The sequence below is a fragment of the Varroa destructor genome, unplaced genomic scaffold (genome assembly GCF_002443255.2).
Source record: "Varroa destructor unplaced genomic scaffold, Vdes_3.0 BEIS01000004.1, whole genome shotgun sequence".
In the NCBI taxonomy this organism is placed as follows: domain Eukaryota; kingdom Metazoa; phylum Arthropoda; class Arachnida; order Mesostigmata; family Varroidae; genus Varroa; species Varroa destructor.
In genome coordinates this window covers 20,029,037-20,047,101 of record NW_019211457.1, presented here as the reverse complement: position 1 = coordinate 20,047,101, position 18,065 = coordinate 20,029,037, and the positions used below count along the sequence as shown (strand labels likewise).

The window sequence follows — 18,065 nt, the reverse complement described above, 5'->3', positions numbered from 1 at the left end:
ATATATACACAACACATACGTCGATAGAAGAAGTCCGGGCGATTGAGCTTACATTTCTCTTCCTACGAAAATATATGTAGCTTGGTCTCAAGAGTAAACGCGCTATTTATGCTAGATAAAAAAAAGTACCAGCCCAAATCTAAAGCTATGTCCCTTTTCTAATAGCTGAGGTTCGAAGGCCAGGGGGTGACTGTTGTGGTAAAACATGACCAACAAAGCGACCTTCGTTCTCAAACGGTGAATCTTCCCGTTTCAGCGCCGGATGTGAAGACAAGATCACGCTGCCTCGGTTTGGACTGTATATAGTATAGGATGAAGAAGTAGTAGTGGGAACAATCAATATATTGGCTGACAACAGCCTTCGTGCCACAGCAATATCTGTCCATACGACGGGACATACCGCAGCGATCTGATATACTTTGAGCTGTAGCAGCCCGGAACAATATCGGTGTCAAGGAACCTTAGCACGCAAGAATAATAATGTACGTATGCATGTATGAAGTATGCATAGATAAAGCGATATACCGTTGCTGAGGCTTCTTTTTGCTTTAGCTAATCAACGGGCTGAATAAGAAATAGATTACAAAAAATGAAGATTCGGTTAGTAATGGCTTCTGTAGGACTGCCAATTCTGCGGCCATGAAGTAAATCTATGTAGTCAACTTTTTTTTTTTAGTAAGGCTTTTCCCGAAAGGAGTTATCCAGATCTTCAAGTATGTTTACTGTAACAGTTGATTGCAATTTACAGACTACAATGTTTTCATTTCCAAGAACTTACATAGTTACTTAACAAACATATATATTGAGTTGAAGGTTCAAACCAAGAATTTACGAAAAATAGGAGGGCCTACATGACCTGCTTTTTACTTTCTACCTAACTTCTGCGCCAGAGCGATATAATTCCGCGCATAACCGTTGACGAGCGTAAAACAACCTTCAACTATCTGAAACTTAATGATTGTGCTTGCACTTCCCTCCATTTAGGAGTAAGAATAATTTTGCGATTAAACAGGAAAATAATAGTATTAAATATCTCATTATGTTGGCATCCCCACAATGGCTTTGCGTTATCAATTCTCGATGAGGAAGGAAATATAATTTGAAAATTTTCCCGACGTTTCTCAACTCAACTACGGATATTTTTACGAATACAGTACACTAAGCAACGAAAATGGTCACCCAACATATACATATAAAAACGATACCCTTTTACCTGCTATATAACGAGGAAAATAACAACATAGTATTGTAAAGACAAAGAAAATGGGTGAGCTAATAAGCTAGACCGCATTTCTCGTGCGCAAGCAAAATGTGTTTATTAAGGGTGCTTCTTGTGCCCATTTGTCCCGATGATATCTTTAAGATAGCAGACGACAAATACTCATATACTAAATCAACAGAATAATAAAAGGTACCATATATTTTTTGCATATTGAAAAAAATCTCTCTTTTCTGTCAGTTTTATTTGTTTATTTTGCAGACTTGCTGAGTCTGTCTCCAGAAGACCTGTATCAGCTCAGAAGTACGAAGGTGATCTAAAGGTTTTGTCTGAGTTAAAATTTCTGGCTTTATAGCTGTGGTGTGCCTACAGTTAAAATCTATTCATCATCATTATTTATATACATATATATAATAAAACTTTAAAGACGTTCTGTGTTGTCGACAAATGTCGACACACCGCGTAATGGTGAAATTTAGGTCTCGAAGGCTACCGAATGAATTTTGCGTCATTGTGTATAGTCAGATCAAACAGTGACTTTGCGATCAGTATGAATATTATTTATTTTTGCTATCCGTTTAATTACTAAAGACCTTTTTTATTTATTCATTAGGCCATCGAAAGCGGGAAGCAAGGCAATTGTTACAAAATAGTATACCTGTCTGATAAACTGATTTTGAAGAATTGTTTACATCTGAATTACCTTAACGAGGTTCACCCATAAGGATGAACGATCACGTTTGATTTGATTATGGAGAGCGTGCGGTTATAGGATGAATGCTTTATGATGATTTTTTTTTTAATTTTTTATTTATTTTTTATGATTATTATTAATTTATGACATGCGCAGATGATTTAACTACGTCAGTTCGCAAACATTGAAATATAACACTGTCCCTGCCCTAATAATAAATCTTCTAGTTTTAAAGGCGTCTCCTTATATATGACGATTTATTTGTGCATCTATGAAAAGCATACAATTATGTGCAATTAAATCAAAAACAATCCCAAGAGGACATAAATAAAAACATGAAGGATCCTTGTTGTAGGTTATAACTGCTTCGAATCGACTTGAAACGAAGTCCATTTCAAGTCCTGATGTAGAATAAGTAGATGAGCTAAAGTGACATGCGCAGATGATTTAACTACATCAGTTCGCAAACACAGAAGAAGGAAGACACATGGTAGAGAGATACATCACATCATGATTTGATAAGAGTGTTATTTCTAAGAAATGCTTGGTTTTAAGTTGATAAAGACAGCCTAATTTGTCTTCTTTTATATGCACTTGTTTCGTCACATAGAGCAGAGAACTAAACACAACGTTGCAACGGTATAATTTCAATCCATATCTATACATGAAATACGTGTAATCATCGACGTACGGTTTATGTTTACCTATAATAAACAGATAAGCCATAAAATTTGCAAGTGATTCGTAATTGGTCGTTTAAAACTTTGAACTTTCATCGAAGTGTCTTGTAAACACTATCTAGCACGTGAAATATGCTTACTTTAAGAACTTGATGTATGCTTCATTTTATGCGGAATCTTCTTGATCACATATAGCAGATTACTGCGCTATCGATTATAACAAAAAATATTCACGATAATTCGATTACACGCAAAAAAAATGACCCCAAAAATAGTCTGTGTGGGTTCTTTAGACTTCAGCTGTCGACACCTTTATTTGCTGGACCCATATTTTTTGTGTTTTTCGAAGATACAAGCGCTTGCTGGAGTTCATCGAAAATTACGGAAAACATCAGGCATGTGAACCTTTGACAAAACAACGGACTCTTACCGGTGCCATTATTCTAGGAATATCCTAGGAATAAAAATTTAAGCCTTGAAGAACATATATAAGTTGACTGCAGTTCGTCAGACTTCCACACAAAAGAGCCATGTGGTTCCGGACGTTTTTGAACGAAATAGAGCATGGCCGGTGCGCTACCTACAGGTTCAATATGAGATTCTTCGGAGTACGTATTACGAAAACAAAAAGTTAAGAAAGACTGAAAAAAAAGGACAGTGCATTTTTTCTAAACTAGGTCTATGAGAAACTGCGGAACGTGTGATCAACGTTTGAGTCAAATTGTGGCAGAAGATAAAACAATCATAATACTGGCTTCTGTGCATGAATACTGTACGGAAGTGCACCTAACAGGTTTCAGAATATGCCACTTTTTATGCTTTCGAATTTACTTTAGTTTTTGCAGCCGCTAAATAGTTCCAAACATATACAGCCTGACATTGACTACAAAACCAACTGCCTGACCCAATAGCACCGAGCCTCGGCTAACTTCTTCCGCGAATGTCTACTAGAAAGTTCATGGCAAAAATAATGCAGGCTTACAAACTTATTTTTGCTGTCAAACGTTTCATCGTCGCCTTTTTGCTCGTAATCAATTAAAAATCAGCTGCATTAAGGTACATATAAGTACAGAAGATACAAAAGGCTGTACTTGAGGCCATAGATATCGCAGCCTAGATAGAGTGGCTAAAAATTTTGTTTCTGTTGAAAAATCGACCATCCTTATGTCAAAAACGTTACCCTATATTGTATGAGGCGCCCTCTTTCTGTACTTATGCTTGTTCTCCAACATATACCTAATGGCTCTATGCTTCCACTCACGGCTATCGGCCTAGCTGTAGCATGTTAGTCTTTTTTAGAGGTGTACGCTTGAGGCAGCTTCATTATATATTGTTTTATACTATAAAAAAGAGCTATTTCAAGGCTTTTGCTTAAAAACAACATGTTTTTGTTTGGAAGAGAAAACACAAGCGTGCATTTCATAATAATAGGAACAAAAAATATCATCCTTTATCAAAAGCATAATTTTCTCGTTTACGTCAGCAATATTGTGGACGGCTTTATTGCACAAAACATCGTATTTCACGATACAAGCGAATAGCAAAGTGTTAATCGTACGGTATTGTCAATATTATAAGGTCCTGCAGAAATACACCAACTTTTTCTGTATTTGATTGTCATTGAACTGGATGCGGCAGATTTCAGTCTGTGAAGGTCAACAACTTCTGTTAACAGAACTTGAGCCCTTCAGTTACGAAGTTTCGATACATTGTTATGTGTTAGACCCAGTCTGACACTGCCGGAACAAATCGTCTAACCGTATAAGGCCGTTAAATTTGGTCGAACGACCCGAGAACGAAGGACGTGTTTATTATTTGATGATCTCTTTAACCTTAGTCGACACGAAAACAGCAGGCCCAATCTGTTAATGTATAACCGACTCTTTTGGCCGTGCATGGCGGTAACAAATATATCAATAAGGTTGTTGATTTTATGAGAGTCACGCTGCTCGTGAATTACACCTAACTATTTATACCTAATTGTTTATAAAAGGTAACGTCAACTAGAAATTGAATTTTTGGAGAGACCTGACAAGGCATGTATACGCAATGCCATAGGCGTCGTGCGCAACCTGCAGCTTAATGGGTTATATGTTATTCGCTCAGAAGTGGCAACTTACAATGTCTAGGCATATATATTTCTTAATTAACTCTGTAAGAGCTGCAAATCTGGGGCCCGTTTATTGCAGAACTGTACTTACATTCGGCGGACCGTGTTATGTCAAGCGACAGATTTCAAATCGATATGGTGTACCGGTTGCGATGCGCCCTCTTGGATGAACTCTGAAAGCCGCCTGCATGTGTTTGACTCTATTGTATCACGGCTTTCACGTGGAAATCACTATGCCGACACTGGTAGAGAGTGGTCCACTAACAGCAGCGACAATTTCGCTTGTCGCAGAAAAACTGGCTCATCCGACTTCATACCATCTCTTACAACAACGACAAACACAACAACGGTTAAACACTTTCAGCAGCTGCCGGCTACTGCTTTCAGATGGATGTGGCCGTGATGAGCACTTCTCACTGTGCCGTCGCTTTTTTTTCCCGGTTAGGTGATTTTGCGCGCGACTGACAACGGGATGATCTCTTCCGTTAATAGCAATCGAGACAACAACGATTGCTGCTAAATAAGCAATAGTGGAACATTCGACGATATTGGTGTTCACGTCCGAGACGCGTGAATAACGATCACACAGTGGGTGGATGATTGTATAGTATATTACCTGTTGTATGGGGACTTGAACGATGATCGTGGCTATAGCATTTTTCTTTACTACTTATTGTTACCACGTTATTACTATTAATGCAATACGTATTTATACAGCGAATTTTACTTTAATGGGAACCCGGCGCAGTATTGTTGCCTTCCGAGCAAAGAGACGGGCGCTGCAGTAGTTCTAGGTGGTTAGTGATCTGTCACTGCGGACGAAAACCTGGGCAGACAGAAAGGTGGGACTGGGCGGGTGTTAGATCCTTGAGTTCTCTCTATGGTGATAAGTTAGCTAACCTCAATAGTAAACTCACCTCGGCTGGTGACTTCTTAACTCTGATATTCTACTGTTGTGGTCACTTCGGTCAACCTTCTGACCGCTCGGCGTCGTGCGGCCACCGCGTTCCCGTTCAATCACTGTCGATTACACTCATGTACAAGAGACTGTGTAGCTAGAGCAACGCTTGTGGATCCGTCTGATTGTGGGGAAAGTCGGAACGACATCATTACAAGTCTACCACTAGCATCAGCAATGGAAAAGCAGCAACAGCTACTGCTGGCCCTGAACTCACCAGAGCCGGCGGAGCGGAGCCGTCGTATGGAGATACTGGAGTGAGTGCAGACGTATCCGTAGTACTGTAACTCCCGTGTTAGCACCAGCAGTTGCGTCGTAGTTGTACCACTACCCTGTCGCTATTACTTCTTCTACTTGATGCTACCGTGGCTGTTGGCCAACCAACGACCGCCACTCACTAACGCCGACCGCGGCAGTAACTCGTACGATGGCGGCGTCGCCGCCGCCGTAGTCCGCTGCTGCTTCGACTACTGCCGCTCGTTCAACGTTGACGCTTCTCTTGTTGTTGTTGTTGTTATTATTTCTGCTGCTAAGTCTACTATTAGTGCTGGTTGCTAAACAGTTTGTGTTGTTGTTAGCGCTGCTGGATGGTAGTTGTTCGATGATGATGATGATGGTGGTGATGATGATGACGACGACGTCGTCGTCGTGGTTACATAGTGATACGCGATAGAAGCAGAGGGTAAGCCAAAGCCGGCAGAGTAAGAGTAAAGCCGCTTTCGCCGCACTATTGACGTTTCCCTCTGTTTTGAGGGCCGTGGCTGCTGCAGATGCTGCTGCCTGGGTCACTGCTTCACGCTATGGCAGTAACACCAACAGACGTAGCGGAGGTGATTGTGTCTGTAGTATGAGTCGTCCTTCTCCAGTGACGCTCTTTCCGCGCTCTTTACCGCGTAGCACAGCACTTCCTTCCCAAAACACTGCTTAGTAGCGCCCTTCCATAGAGAAGGACGATACTGTTGGGGTTATTGTTGACAACTGAAGCCCGCTAACCACAAGCTATGCATTAGTCCGAGCTATTCAGCGCAGTTGGGCTCTAACCACGGCTCAACATAACTCAATTCAATTGCGCAATATATAGTACATAACTACGTCGTAGATTCTCACTCAAGTCAGGATATCGGGCTGTCCTTTTATCAGGATTCTGGTCAACGTGTATATGTATTGAACATCGCGCCTGCAAGTCAAAAGTCGGATAGCACTACTTCTAAACACAGCCATTCAACAGTTCAATGTCTAGATCGCCATTAGAGACAAGTCGCAAGCACACGGAGAACACAGCATCTGTCTTTCCTCAGCTATGATGACAAACGCAGCGTTTGTTACTTTTGACGGTTTCACTTTGCTAGCACAATTGCATGAGTACCGATTTTTCCCTGGCCAGAAAACATGAACGTACGCTGAGTTTATAAAGCAATTGATATCGCTCATGTTCATAACTAGGAGCTACTGTTGAATGTATAGCGAATCTACTGGTCGTTATGGAAGCGTGAACAAATTGCTTCACGCTCACACACTCTACACTGAATATACATGTGCTGTCTTGTCTGGTCCCTGTGCCTGTGCTCAGGACGATATCACGGCCAAGAACAACGACCCCCCACAAAACACAGCGATCAGCAAAAACACCTCTGGATGTTGCTGCTGCTGTGACGTTGTCGATGTTTGTTGGGGCGACGGAAGCGCAGCACGGCAAACGCAGTTAGGCTCAGAGATAGAATCACTTACCGCCAGACGCTCTCTCATTCATTATTGTTCGTTTGTCATGCATCGTTCGTGCTCGTCAGCAGCAGCAGCAGCAGTCAGAGACCCAGAAAGAGGGCCAATGATGCAGCGGCTGTATTAGTAGCAACAGAGGCTGCAACGGCGGGATTCTGCTGCCCTTATGGTCGTCTGGTAGAGTTAGCGGCGGCGACGGCGGTAGCAGCGGGCCCTAAACCGGTCCGACCGACAGCCCTCTTAGGCTGGCTTGCTCGCCCGCTTGGGGAACTTGCAGCCGCCGGCTGGCTAGTACGTGCAGTTGGCTGATTGGCTTAGCTTTTAGTTGGCGTCCGTCTGATTGCCTGTCAGTTCGTAAGTTCGTGGCGAACCACAACAAAAGGACACCCCACACACGAGAAGGCAGGCAAAAGAAGAAGTAGATGTACCCGGCGGTGGCAGCCGACAGCCCAACCAGACGACGTTACTCACTGACTTGCCGCAAACAACAAACGGTGACACAACAACAACAACGGTTGCAACACTACAGTGACAATATAGAATAGCAGCATTTGTAGCAGCAGTCGCTGGGCAAGGCAGGATCGTTACAAAACACGGACGCTCTCTCAACACAGCGACAACTCATACGACGGGCCGGTGCCAATGGCCTGGCAGGACCACTGTTAGCAACGAACCGACAAAACACACCACATGGAGGGAGCAGACGAATCCGCAGGTTCTTTCACACAGCAGGGCCGACTCAAACGAAACGAATCAGGGAAGAGCCCGTAGTTAAATCGACGAACCAGCTGAACAGAAATGGCGGTTTCCCGTAAGCAGCGGGAGCAGTAGCAGAATCATACATACTAAATTCATAACCATCTCTTACTATATTGTCAATGAATATATAGCTACAAATGGCAAATCACTGAGGCACTGAAAACAGCACAGATACCAGCTCATACATAGAGCAATGTCAGCGTTCTGCAATGTCAATGCATATACTCGTGCATAGATGCATATTTTAATAGGTTTCTGCACGACGACAGTGGAGGAAAATTCTGAACGATAAGTGACGATGGATACATCGTTCTGTTTCACGTATATACATATAGATATAAATAGGCTAAATAAGTACATTGTATGTGCAAGCATAAGCGCGTGGCATAAGGTCAACTTTGAACGACTCATTTACTACTTAATTTTTTTTTCAGAGTTACACCTTTATTGCTATAGAAAGAAAGTTTAATAAGAACAAGCGCTGGTTCAATAGTCACATGATTTGAATTTTATGTCCGCAACTGCCGTTTAACATTGGCTCTCAAAGACTTGCTGCCACTACAAGACGAACTATGTTAATGTCCGGTTTCGAAACTAGAACATTTCATATGTCCTTGAGTTTAGCAGAAAACACATTATCATTCAATCACCATGAAAACGCAAATCCGAAGCGTTTACTGTCTATATTATCGAATACGTTAGAAACTGGCCTGAACATACCAGAACATAAACCATTTACTTGATACAAGATACTCAAAAAATGCTCATGCTTTCGTATATGATTTTTATTGCTTTCGTTGTATTTAATCACCTGAGAGAGGATTCTTATTTGACAACATTTTGGTTAAAATTTTTCTACAGCGGTTGTGGGATACATTGGAAGAGAATGCCTGCAACCACCCGTCATTAACCAGAAGGCACATCGACAGGCCGGCTCTATTCAGCGGTTGCTTTGCTATATGTTTTAATTAAAACAAACGATCTTTTAAGACAGCGTTTATTCTCAGGCAATTCTTTCTCATTGCTTAGCTAGGAAACCATAAACTTGATGTATCGCTTAACAGAGATCGCGTCGAATAATTTGATGATGTGATCATACCATTGCTTTTGTTGCTAGCTTATTCAAGCTTATAAGGGCAATGTTTATGGAATGCAGGTAAATGATCGCCTTGTTTGGACTTGGCCATGAAAATGCAGTCCTAAAATATATACCTGCATCCAATCAAGAAGAAAGATCATCGAGCTAATAGTAACGTTCGACTGGAAAAAACGGACGCTTTGTTATTGTCTGTGGAGAAGTGCTCGCTCCTCGGCAGAATGGAGCTACTTTGCTGTAGTGGCTGGCTTCAACCCCGCACCGTAGTAAAAATGCGGATTAACACTTGTCCCTAATACTAAATATCAGAACACTTGGGCACATAAACGTCGACCATGGAACTTCGCTATTGATGACAACGACAAGGATTCGAAGAATTCATCTTCAAAATGATCAGAAACTTAAGGTTGTCTACGAACTTGTAGGTCCACACAGCTTTCGAACCATAAACTTTGGACTGTGACTTAGAATATCGAATTTTGTGCTTTTTTGATAACGCACCTTAGGTTTTCGGTAAACTTCCTCAAAGTACTACATTCGTCTTAAATTTAAGGTTGCATTTAAATTGAGCTAGACATATAACATACCTGTGTTACGCATTTTTGACAAGCAAGTTACACCTGGTAAAAGTTTGCAGCCTAACAGCCCGAATAGGACCACGAACTTCTAAAATGTCCTACGTAATATAAATAGTAACGCACTCGTCATTATGTGAGTACAACCAACCAGCTAACGAGACAATCAAGCGCGCGCTTAGTATTCTATAACGTATAAAACCTTCCCAAAAATATCAAAAAGGACTGTCTTCCTTAACGACGCCTTTCAATGGACTGATTCATGGCGCTTTTCGGCCACAAAGCAATTTCTATCAGAAAGGAGTTGAAGAGACAAACAGTGAACTCTGATATGTTTACCTCAGTCAGCTTAAATGAATTGCAGGACGGTATTGTACACGCTGTTTTCGTTTTGTCTTTAGATTATTTATCATTTTTATGCGTGCCAGTCTTAGTTACTATTCGTACGAATGTGATGTCGTGCAAAAGGAGTTATCATTTAGTCAGGAACTCGCACCCAAAGTTGACCTAGAAATGAGACAGATATCTTTATCACACTTAAAGACGAGATATTATATGAAACTATAGTAGAACAGAATATGCTAATACATACAAATTCGCTTTTCAAGTATCACGTGGCCTAAAATAACAGTTCCGTAACAGTGGATTAATAACGGGTTGACCTGCTGAACTTGGAGACACGTGGTGGTCCTAGCTCGAATGCCAGCGAAGATGCGCTTCCTTCATGCTGGGAGCCAACGATGCCTCACAATTTAAGTTAAGCCCGAAACATTAAGTTTAACAGTTACGGCATCCTTCAGGAAAAAGCGCAATCAAGCAGCAGATTCTTATTTGAAGTCGTTTCAATTAGCATTGTATAAGTTTTATTTGCTCATGCTCTCATGATAATAGCTCAGCATTATGTTCAAGTGAAGCTACGTTCGGATCTGAAGTGTACTTTTTGTTGAGCGGCTTTTCCAATTTAGCGTAGCCGATAACTTGTTCCGATATCGTACACATAAATGACAAAGGTGGTTATTTTCCAATTCAAAACAATCCGTTGTGATTGCTATCAGTTATTTTGTTGTAATTCGTCATATATCTTCCTTCGTGGACCTAACGGTAGTCTCGATATGAAAACAATGTAGCTTATGTTCGGTGGCATGGCATGTCATACCATAAATGACAGCCATTCCACAAGCATACGATATTACACTGACGCAAGAAGACCAGGAGGTCTTGTTTGGGTTTTTGGAGGCCATACTGCTAGCTAAACTAACAGAACCTTCCGAGTTTCATCATCAAGAAGAAAGCCTTTCACGATTATTTAGCTATAACAGCTTTTACAATCAATCAGTACTGTCTAATCTTAATCATTTCTCGTATATCAGAAAAATGCCCTCCTCGGAATCTATTATAATAGCTCACTTTTTACCAATTATAGCACCCACTGAAGTGTCGCATAAAGTTAAATGAATACATTCTGTTGACGGCCCAGTATCATTGGGAACGTCAATAACGTAAAGTGTTATAGATAACGTTTCGTTGGATGTCTATATTGTTGTCACGAGATACGCGTAACAAATGGCTCGAACGTCTGAGAGGACATGGGCCAGTCCTAGACTAGCGAGATGCGAGTAAAACCCTTAAGTTCAATTTTTTTCCGAGTACCAAAATTATTTACTATGATTGATAATTTGTGTGACTACGTAACACGAGCAGATAGAGCTGTTTTTAATAGCGAGATGTACACGCCCTCTACCAATTACTGGGCGCACTGGCAACGAACAGGTAGGCATTGTAGCATTCAGAGACACTAATCTTTGAGTGGTCAGCCCTTTAGACCTAGATACATATAATGAAAACTATAAAGCAACTATGTATAATAAAATCGGTGATTTTTGTTTAATTCAGTCGTGTTAAATTGCACGGGTTAAACTTGTTTCAACTAATTAAATTTTCTAGTGAGATAAGCGATTCTAGTTCCGCCCTAGTAGATTTTTTACTTTTGATGATAGGCGGTATTCTATTTGGTTATTCAGCTTACTTTCCTATACGCCTGCGCGTCACGGCACTTCTTAACTTTATACACTTATATTGATTCATTGAGTTTCGAGATTTGGTATAGAGTAGTGCGTTTTAGCGCATGAACTCTTATCCGACTTTTATCGCTTCCATTCTTGTGTTCGTAAACACGTATGCCTAGTAACGTTTACTGACCTCTATACATCATTTCTTCAGTTACGCCCTATGTACTGAAGCCGTGCAGCAGATTAAGGGGCAAAGTATGCTTAGCGCTCATCATAGTTGCAAGCATAACTTTTTTGCGCTTGGAATGTTATCTACATAGTACCGTTGTATAGTTTTTTTTTTTGCTACTTTGAATTGTACGGCGTTATTAGCAAAATAGGTGAAAATAGCAAAGCAAGTACGCTAACGCGAACCTTTATTATCGCAAACTTTATTTAAATGCCCAAACCCACCTTAACTAACATTTGTGCTTAATACTATTTATAAATAAATAAATAATTGATGCAGTCATATATCACACTGAATCTTGAAATTATCCGTTGACATGCTTATCATTTGGATACAAAAACCATAGGCATATTTGATAAGCGATCTTCACGGGTTTAACTAAAAGAAATTTTTCTAAATGGTACCGTAGACGACTCTCTATGGTAAACAGCTTGCTTTCAAGAACCACAGAAACCTAATGCCCGCTGTTTCTCTCCGCGCGGTATCCAATATGGTGGCCTCCTTGTATGGCCGGTTTATATATATACAGACAAACCGACTGCTGCTTATTTGACGGATAAGGTACAGAAAGCCGCAGAATATTGTTCCTGTCCCGGCTATCGAAGTAGCAATGCTCATGAGTTTAGGTATTATCAATGCTCTTTCCCCGGGACTAACATTGGACAGGTAGTGTTGCTCGTGCTATGTTCTCTCCTCAATTAGACACGCCCACATTATCGTTCCGCACTGATAAAAATGGGTCAGTGTTAGCAGATTACATATATCATTTAACTGACGTCAGCCAATGAGAGAAATAGATCCGGTCATTACTGAAAGTTTGACCTCCCGAGTGACACATTTGTTTACCGCATCGCCTAAATTCTTAACTCTGCAAAGTATGCATCTAGAATAAAGCAAACGAGATCGTTTTGATGATACGAACTGTTGAAGACTTAAAAACGACATAAAAAACGATTTATAGGCTGGCAGATATATAATAAATTCCCTTTGCTTTGAACTAAATAGCCAAAGTACCTACAGCATTTCGAGTCCGAGGTTCGAACAAGCCTTGAATAACTGTGCATTTGACAAATATCAGTTAAGGTGCATTTTCTTATATTCAGTACAGATATTCAAAAAGGTTTCCGAATGTATGTAATACATGCAAAGGTACATCTTCCCAACTTACGATGATAACTTTAAAGAGGTATTCGTGAATAGAATATATTTCAGTTTCTGGGCTGACATTATGTATTGCTACGTGTCGCCGTAAATTTGGCTTCGCGCTGTTCATCACTGATGGTGTGTATGGTCTTTATAAGGACCCGGTTGTTACCGTTGCGTCACACTGATTAGCCTATATCGTTGCCACATTTTACCGTTGATGCTATATGCCCGATAGTATCTAGTTGATTATGCTCGCTATAGAAGTACGGCCTATTATTATTATTATAAAATGTTCCCTTTCGGACGACATAGGCTTCTTCACTTTAAGTGGTAACTACGTACATTACCTTCATTGTGCGCAAACCTAAAATGCACCTCATCAGGGTGAAAGGATGTGTCAGCGTACTACTAAAGTGTTTAACAGTCGTAATTTTATATAAGGAAATTTGTTTTACTATGCTATAAGAGAAAAGTACAGTCAACTGTTATTTAAAATTTCCGTAACGTATTGGTACCGTAAAGTTGTATAAATAATGATTCAATACCTTTCTCAGCCTAATACTATTCGATTCTTTGAATCACTTTCAATAACTTATTAAATCTAAATTAACAACTGTGTAATCGATGAGTTAGTGCTAGCGACGTTGGACATAGCAACGTTTTGACGAGTGGCGGCTGTTTGGAAAGAGAAATATTTCAAATAGGACATTTTAAAAATATGACTGACACATCTTCGACCCGCTAGGCTGTTTGTGCATTTCTCGTATCGCGGAAGGACTACAGGCGAAATTTCGAATTACGACTTTTTTCAAACAGACGTTTGCCATAAACTGTCTTGCGTTTTGGTTGATCAGATTGATACTCCGCTTTCTAAACCTATTAATATACGCTCGCAGTTTCCTAAACCTTTTGTTCGTGTTATTTCCAAGTGGAGGTTTACAATTTAAGGCAGCTTTGTTCGGGCAGAATTTATCATAATCAACAATCGTATAAAAGGGTGCTTTGAATATGCGGGATCCATCTCTGTGGAAATTAAATCAAAGAGGTTCCGTACTCATACAATCCAGTTTACTTCAGATGTTGCTTTTGCCGTTGATCGCGCGTTCGTGTTTTTAGGCAAGAGTACTTAGTTTATATTTATCTGTATAACAAGCACAGGTATTCTGTGCTTGTTTATCTGTCTGTATAATCCTAATCCACTCCGTACATTTATCGCTTCCTTATGGTAATGTAAACACGGTTAGGCCAGCAAATTTCAGGAAGATTCCTATTGGGAAGCTGTTTGCTTTTTAAGCTAAAATAGGTTCAATATTTACTCGATTTTTGTAGAAATGATTGGGAATTGATTAAATCTCAGTCCATATTCTTTAATTTTATTAATGTCTGTTTTGATAAAAAATTTCTTTTTCTTGATACTAATTTAATTTACAGAATGTTTAATAAATTATGGACCGCCTCTGACCGCATGTGATTGATATTGCTCAGTTGGAGGCATGCTTTCTCCGGGGGGAAGTTTCTGTCTGCCATAACGCGGAACGCTAACTCAACCTTTACAGACGACGACTTGTTCAACAGCCGTCGAGGAGGTTTTGCTAGAAAACTGTTTTTAAGTTCTACACAGTAAACATACAAATGTCAACCTGGAAGCTGAGAAACGGATGAACTGAAATGGGAAAAATAAGAAAGACACACCAGTATCATTACTAAACAAGCAATTTATCGGAATAAAAATATTATTATGCTAAAAAAAAAGTATCGATAATTTGGTTCTGAACCCACTGTACGGGCCTCAGTTGTTCAAATAATTGTTGTTTACTTTGAAATGATTCTAACTGGGTTTATTTCTAATTTCTCCTGTTCTCAAAATAGCAAGCGTCACAAGAAAAATAAAGGATCGGATTTTGACAGAAGATTTTCGGATACCACCTTTTTTGCGCAACTCAAAGATGTACCTGTACTTTTTGTTGAGGGGTTAATAAGGCATGTTGTAAACCTAAGCGGAACCTAGCTGACTGTAATAGATTAAACGTTCAAAATTAGATAAGGCTGAGGGTCACGCAGTGTGCACGTTTCTTATATACAGATAGAGTAAAACTTGTATAAAGGTATAATAGCTATTTAGAAATCGAGATCAGTTATTTCTATAGGTAAGAGGATTCATGCGGTGTGGTTATGGAAGAATAGCAGAGTTACAATGTGATAATTGGGACAGAAGAAATAACCGGGTCACGCAGGCAAGTAGAAGCAAGGTGAATTAACTGAATAATTTTGCCTATTAAGCTTAGGGACACCTCGTGGTCAGGGTTCGAACTCGAACATGGACAGAGTTCGTTTTATGCTGCGCGCCAGCCATCTGATGGAGTGCTTAATGGCGATATCGGAGGTAAAATTCGAAACATAGAGGGGTGAATCAAGGAAATAGGAATTTTATTCCGAGAAAGTTGTATTGTGGTAACGGAACTAGTTCTGAAAAATTTTAGGAGAATTACAACTGAATAACTATAATGGTATAAGTTTACACTAAACTTACAGTTTAATTAATTTAGTCATTCTGTTAGGCTACATGTAACGCAGATGAAATTTGTCTATATTATATATGACAGCAAAATAATATCATCTAGATAAGGTAGGGAATTGCGACGGGATACCTGTTAACGTGCGCTCGACCTAGATCATGTCAGGCTATATATCACGCATATAGGCGCGTATACCACCGACGAACCTGATAATTTAAATTAATAAGCAATAAAAATAATAAATCAATATTTGGGTTGAGTAATTGTCCCCATTCGACTAGTTTCTCAGTATTATGGCATTATTTTTTCAATAAAACCAGAAATGGGCTTTAACCCTATTCCACGCGATCAGCCGTTTTGGCACCCATTGCACAACTCCAGCTACCTCATTATAGTTTTTCCTGTTGTCCCGTAACAGTTTCCTCATTACTCTATCTCAGCAGGTAATTATTTTAGTAATTCTTTTTCTCGAAACGTTCAGTCATTCTACCTAGGCAGAATTCACTCACACATGCAAGTTATAGTTACTATATACAATATAATGCTAGAAGATTGCCTTCGCATATGCATTCAGCTGACTTTGGGTTGTACGGTATTAATACATACAAATTATTTGTACAGCCCTCGTTTCTTGTTTTTTTTGCATAATATCTCTGAATATCCTGATGCTACGGACCCAATAGATGGTTGCACTGTAGTACCAAGGTGACGCTATGTGAATTGGAGGGAAAGAACAAATGAATGCCTCGAGTTTACGTCCGCAGTTAACATTAAAAATTGCTTTACATGGATGGCACCCCAGCACAAATCGAAGGATCCATACGCCATGGTCGAAACCTAGATCACTGTCCTTATTTTCGGTGGTCAAACGCATTATTCAAACGCCATGAGGACTATACGAGAAACCTTCATAGGCTAGTCATAGGTTCGCCAGGGGGCGCTGCTCTACATCCGTAGGGGGTCGCCGCTATATATTAGATAAAACGTGCCAGTTTGAATTGTAGTATACTGATAATTTTTTTTTGTACTGTTTATTAGCAAACCGATTTTTCACAGACATGTTGTTTTTACCATCGTCTTTTCTCGCCAAGCCGAGCGAATGATATAAACAATTGTAAGAATTATGAGTTCGAGTGCCCATCTTGTGGAGATAGGATACGTATGGGCCATTTTGAACCACTCAGTAGCACAGCTGGTAGGCCCGCGCGTACGAACGCCTGACTAGAGACCTACGGGACCGTATTTCGATAGACTGGAGTAGTCTTACCAAGTCTTTATACTCTATGTAGGAGAAAAGATATTTGCTTCAGTTAAATTGGCTCACCTTAATAAAAATCACAAATTCGAATACCCTAAGCCTGCTCTCTTTTCTTGGATTAACTAGCGACAATCTAACGCAGATCTCTAGTGAGATTTCACTTGTTTTTTAAGTGTGAGCAAGGCTGTCATCTAATCAATTACATGCTGCAGCGAAATCGCTGAAAGTGAATTTGTCTGGAGTTTAAAAGCAACTCTGATGAAAGAGGGATCGGTAAGGCTGAACAACGAACGAGCGCAAGTCAACAAGTGCAAGGACGGATCTTTTTTTAATTAGCAATCTTTGTGTGGTAACTGCGAGATCGTATGAAATTATTGCAGGTAAGGATAGTTATTCGGTTCTGGTACGGTTCTCGCATTAGCTTAAAAGTGGAAGATTATATTATTAGGATTATATAATTCTTTACTTTTATCTGCGCAAAGTGTTGATGTCATATTCTGAGAACATATATTTTAAACAAAACCGTCGGTCTTTTTTAAGCATTAGTCTTATAAAATTTTGAGATAACTATCAATCCCACCTAGTTTAGTGTCGCATGGATTGACGGATATTCGATGCACTAAAACTAATGTTTACGTAATGTAAAAATAACATTTTTAAATTATTAATTTGAATTTTGATATATTGACGACTGCCTGTCGTTTAATACCTTGTAACAAACTGAATAACCGTTTCCTGAAAGAAAAGCTGTCCAATCATGTAAACTAAGAATAAAAATGTCATTTGCAAAAAGGGTCTAGCTCATATCTTTAAAGCCTAATGCTTTTATAAAAATATTTTACGTATTTTTTTAGGAGGATCTCTGAACTCAGGATCAGTTTCATATACGTATTTGTATAATGCTTGCAGCAATATCCGATATATATCAAACGATAGTAACGACTTAACTTTTAATGTTAAAAACACTTCAATTAATTTCCAGAAATTGACGTTTTCATTCCCTTCAAAAATATTCCTAGATTTCTAATATCAAATGATAACCAACGTAAGATCTAAGTTTTTTCAAAGGTATTTATTCAAGTTATATTTTCCAAAAT

The 18,065-nt window shown here is 39.6% G+C and overlaps 1 protein-coding gene and 1 long non-coding RNA gene across 8 annotated transcripts in view; one reads left to right on the top strand and one right to left on the bottom strand.

The window, feature by feature from the left end:
- LOC111250241 (long-chain-fatty-acid--CoA ligase 4-like) overlaps positions 1-7,535 on the bottom strand; it is a 43,605-nt gene extending 36,070 nt beyond the window's left edge. For 2 of the 6 annotated variants that reach the window (XM_022805156.2, XM_022805154.2), the window contains exon 1: positions 5,621-7,271. The gene's annotated coding sequence lies outside the window, so the exon portion shown is untranslated. Of the gene's footprint in view, positions 1-4,794; positions 5,026-5,620; positions 7,272-7,389 lie in introns of those variants that run through there. The other 4 variants (XM_086988971.1, XM_022805152.2, XM_086988972.1 and 1 more) reach the window with 4 other exon arrangements.
- A 389-nt stretch (positions 7,536-7,924) lies between these two features.
- Positions 7,925-17,024, top strand: LOC147755941 (uncharacterized). Of its 2 annotated transcripts, none has more exons than XR_015327637.1 (3): positions 7,925-11,580; positions 14,626-15,577; positions 16,394-17,024. It is a non-coding gene; the product is annotated as an uncharacterized LOC147755941 (long non-coding RNA). The 2 variants fall into 2 exon arrangements; XR_015327636.1 differs by having other exon boundaries at positions 7,925-12,714.
- The last annotated feature ends 1,041 nt before the right edge of the window (positions 17,025-18,065 follow it).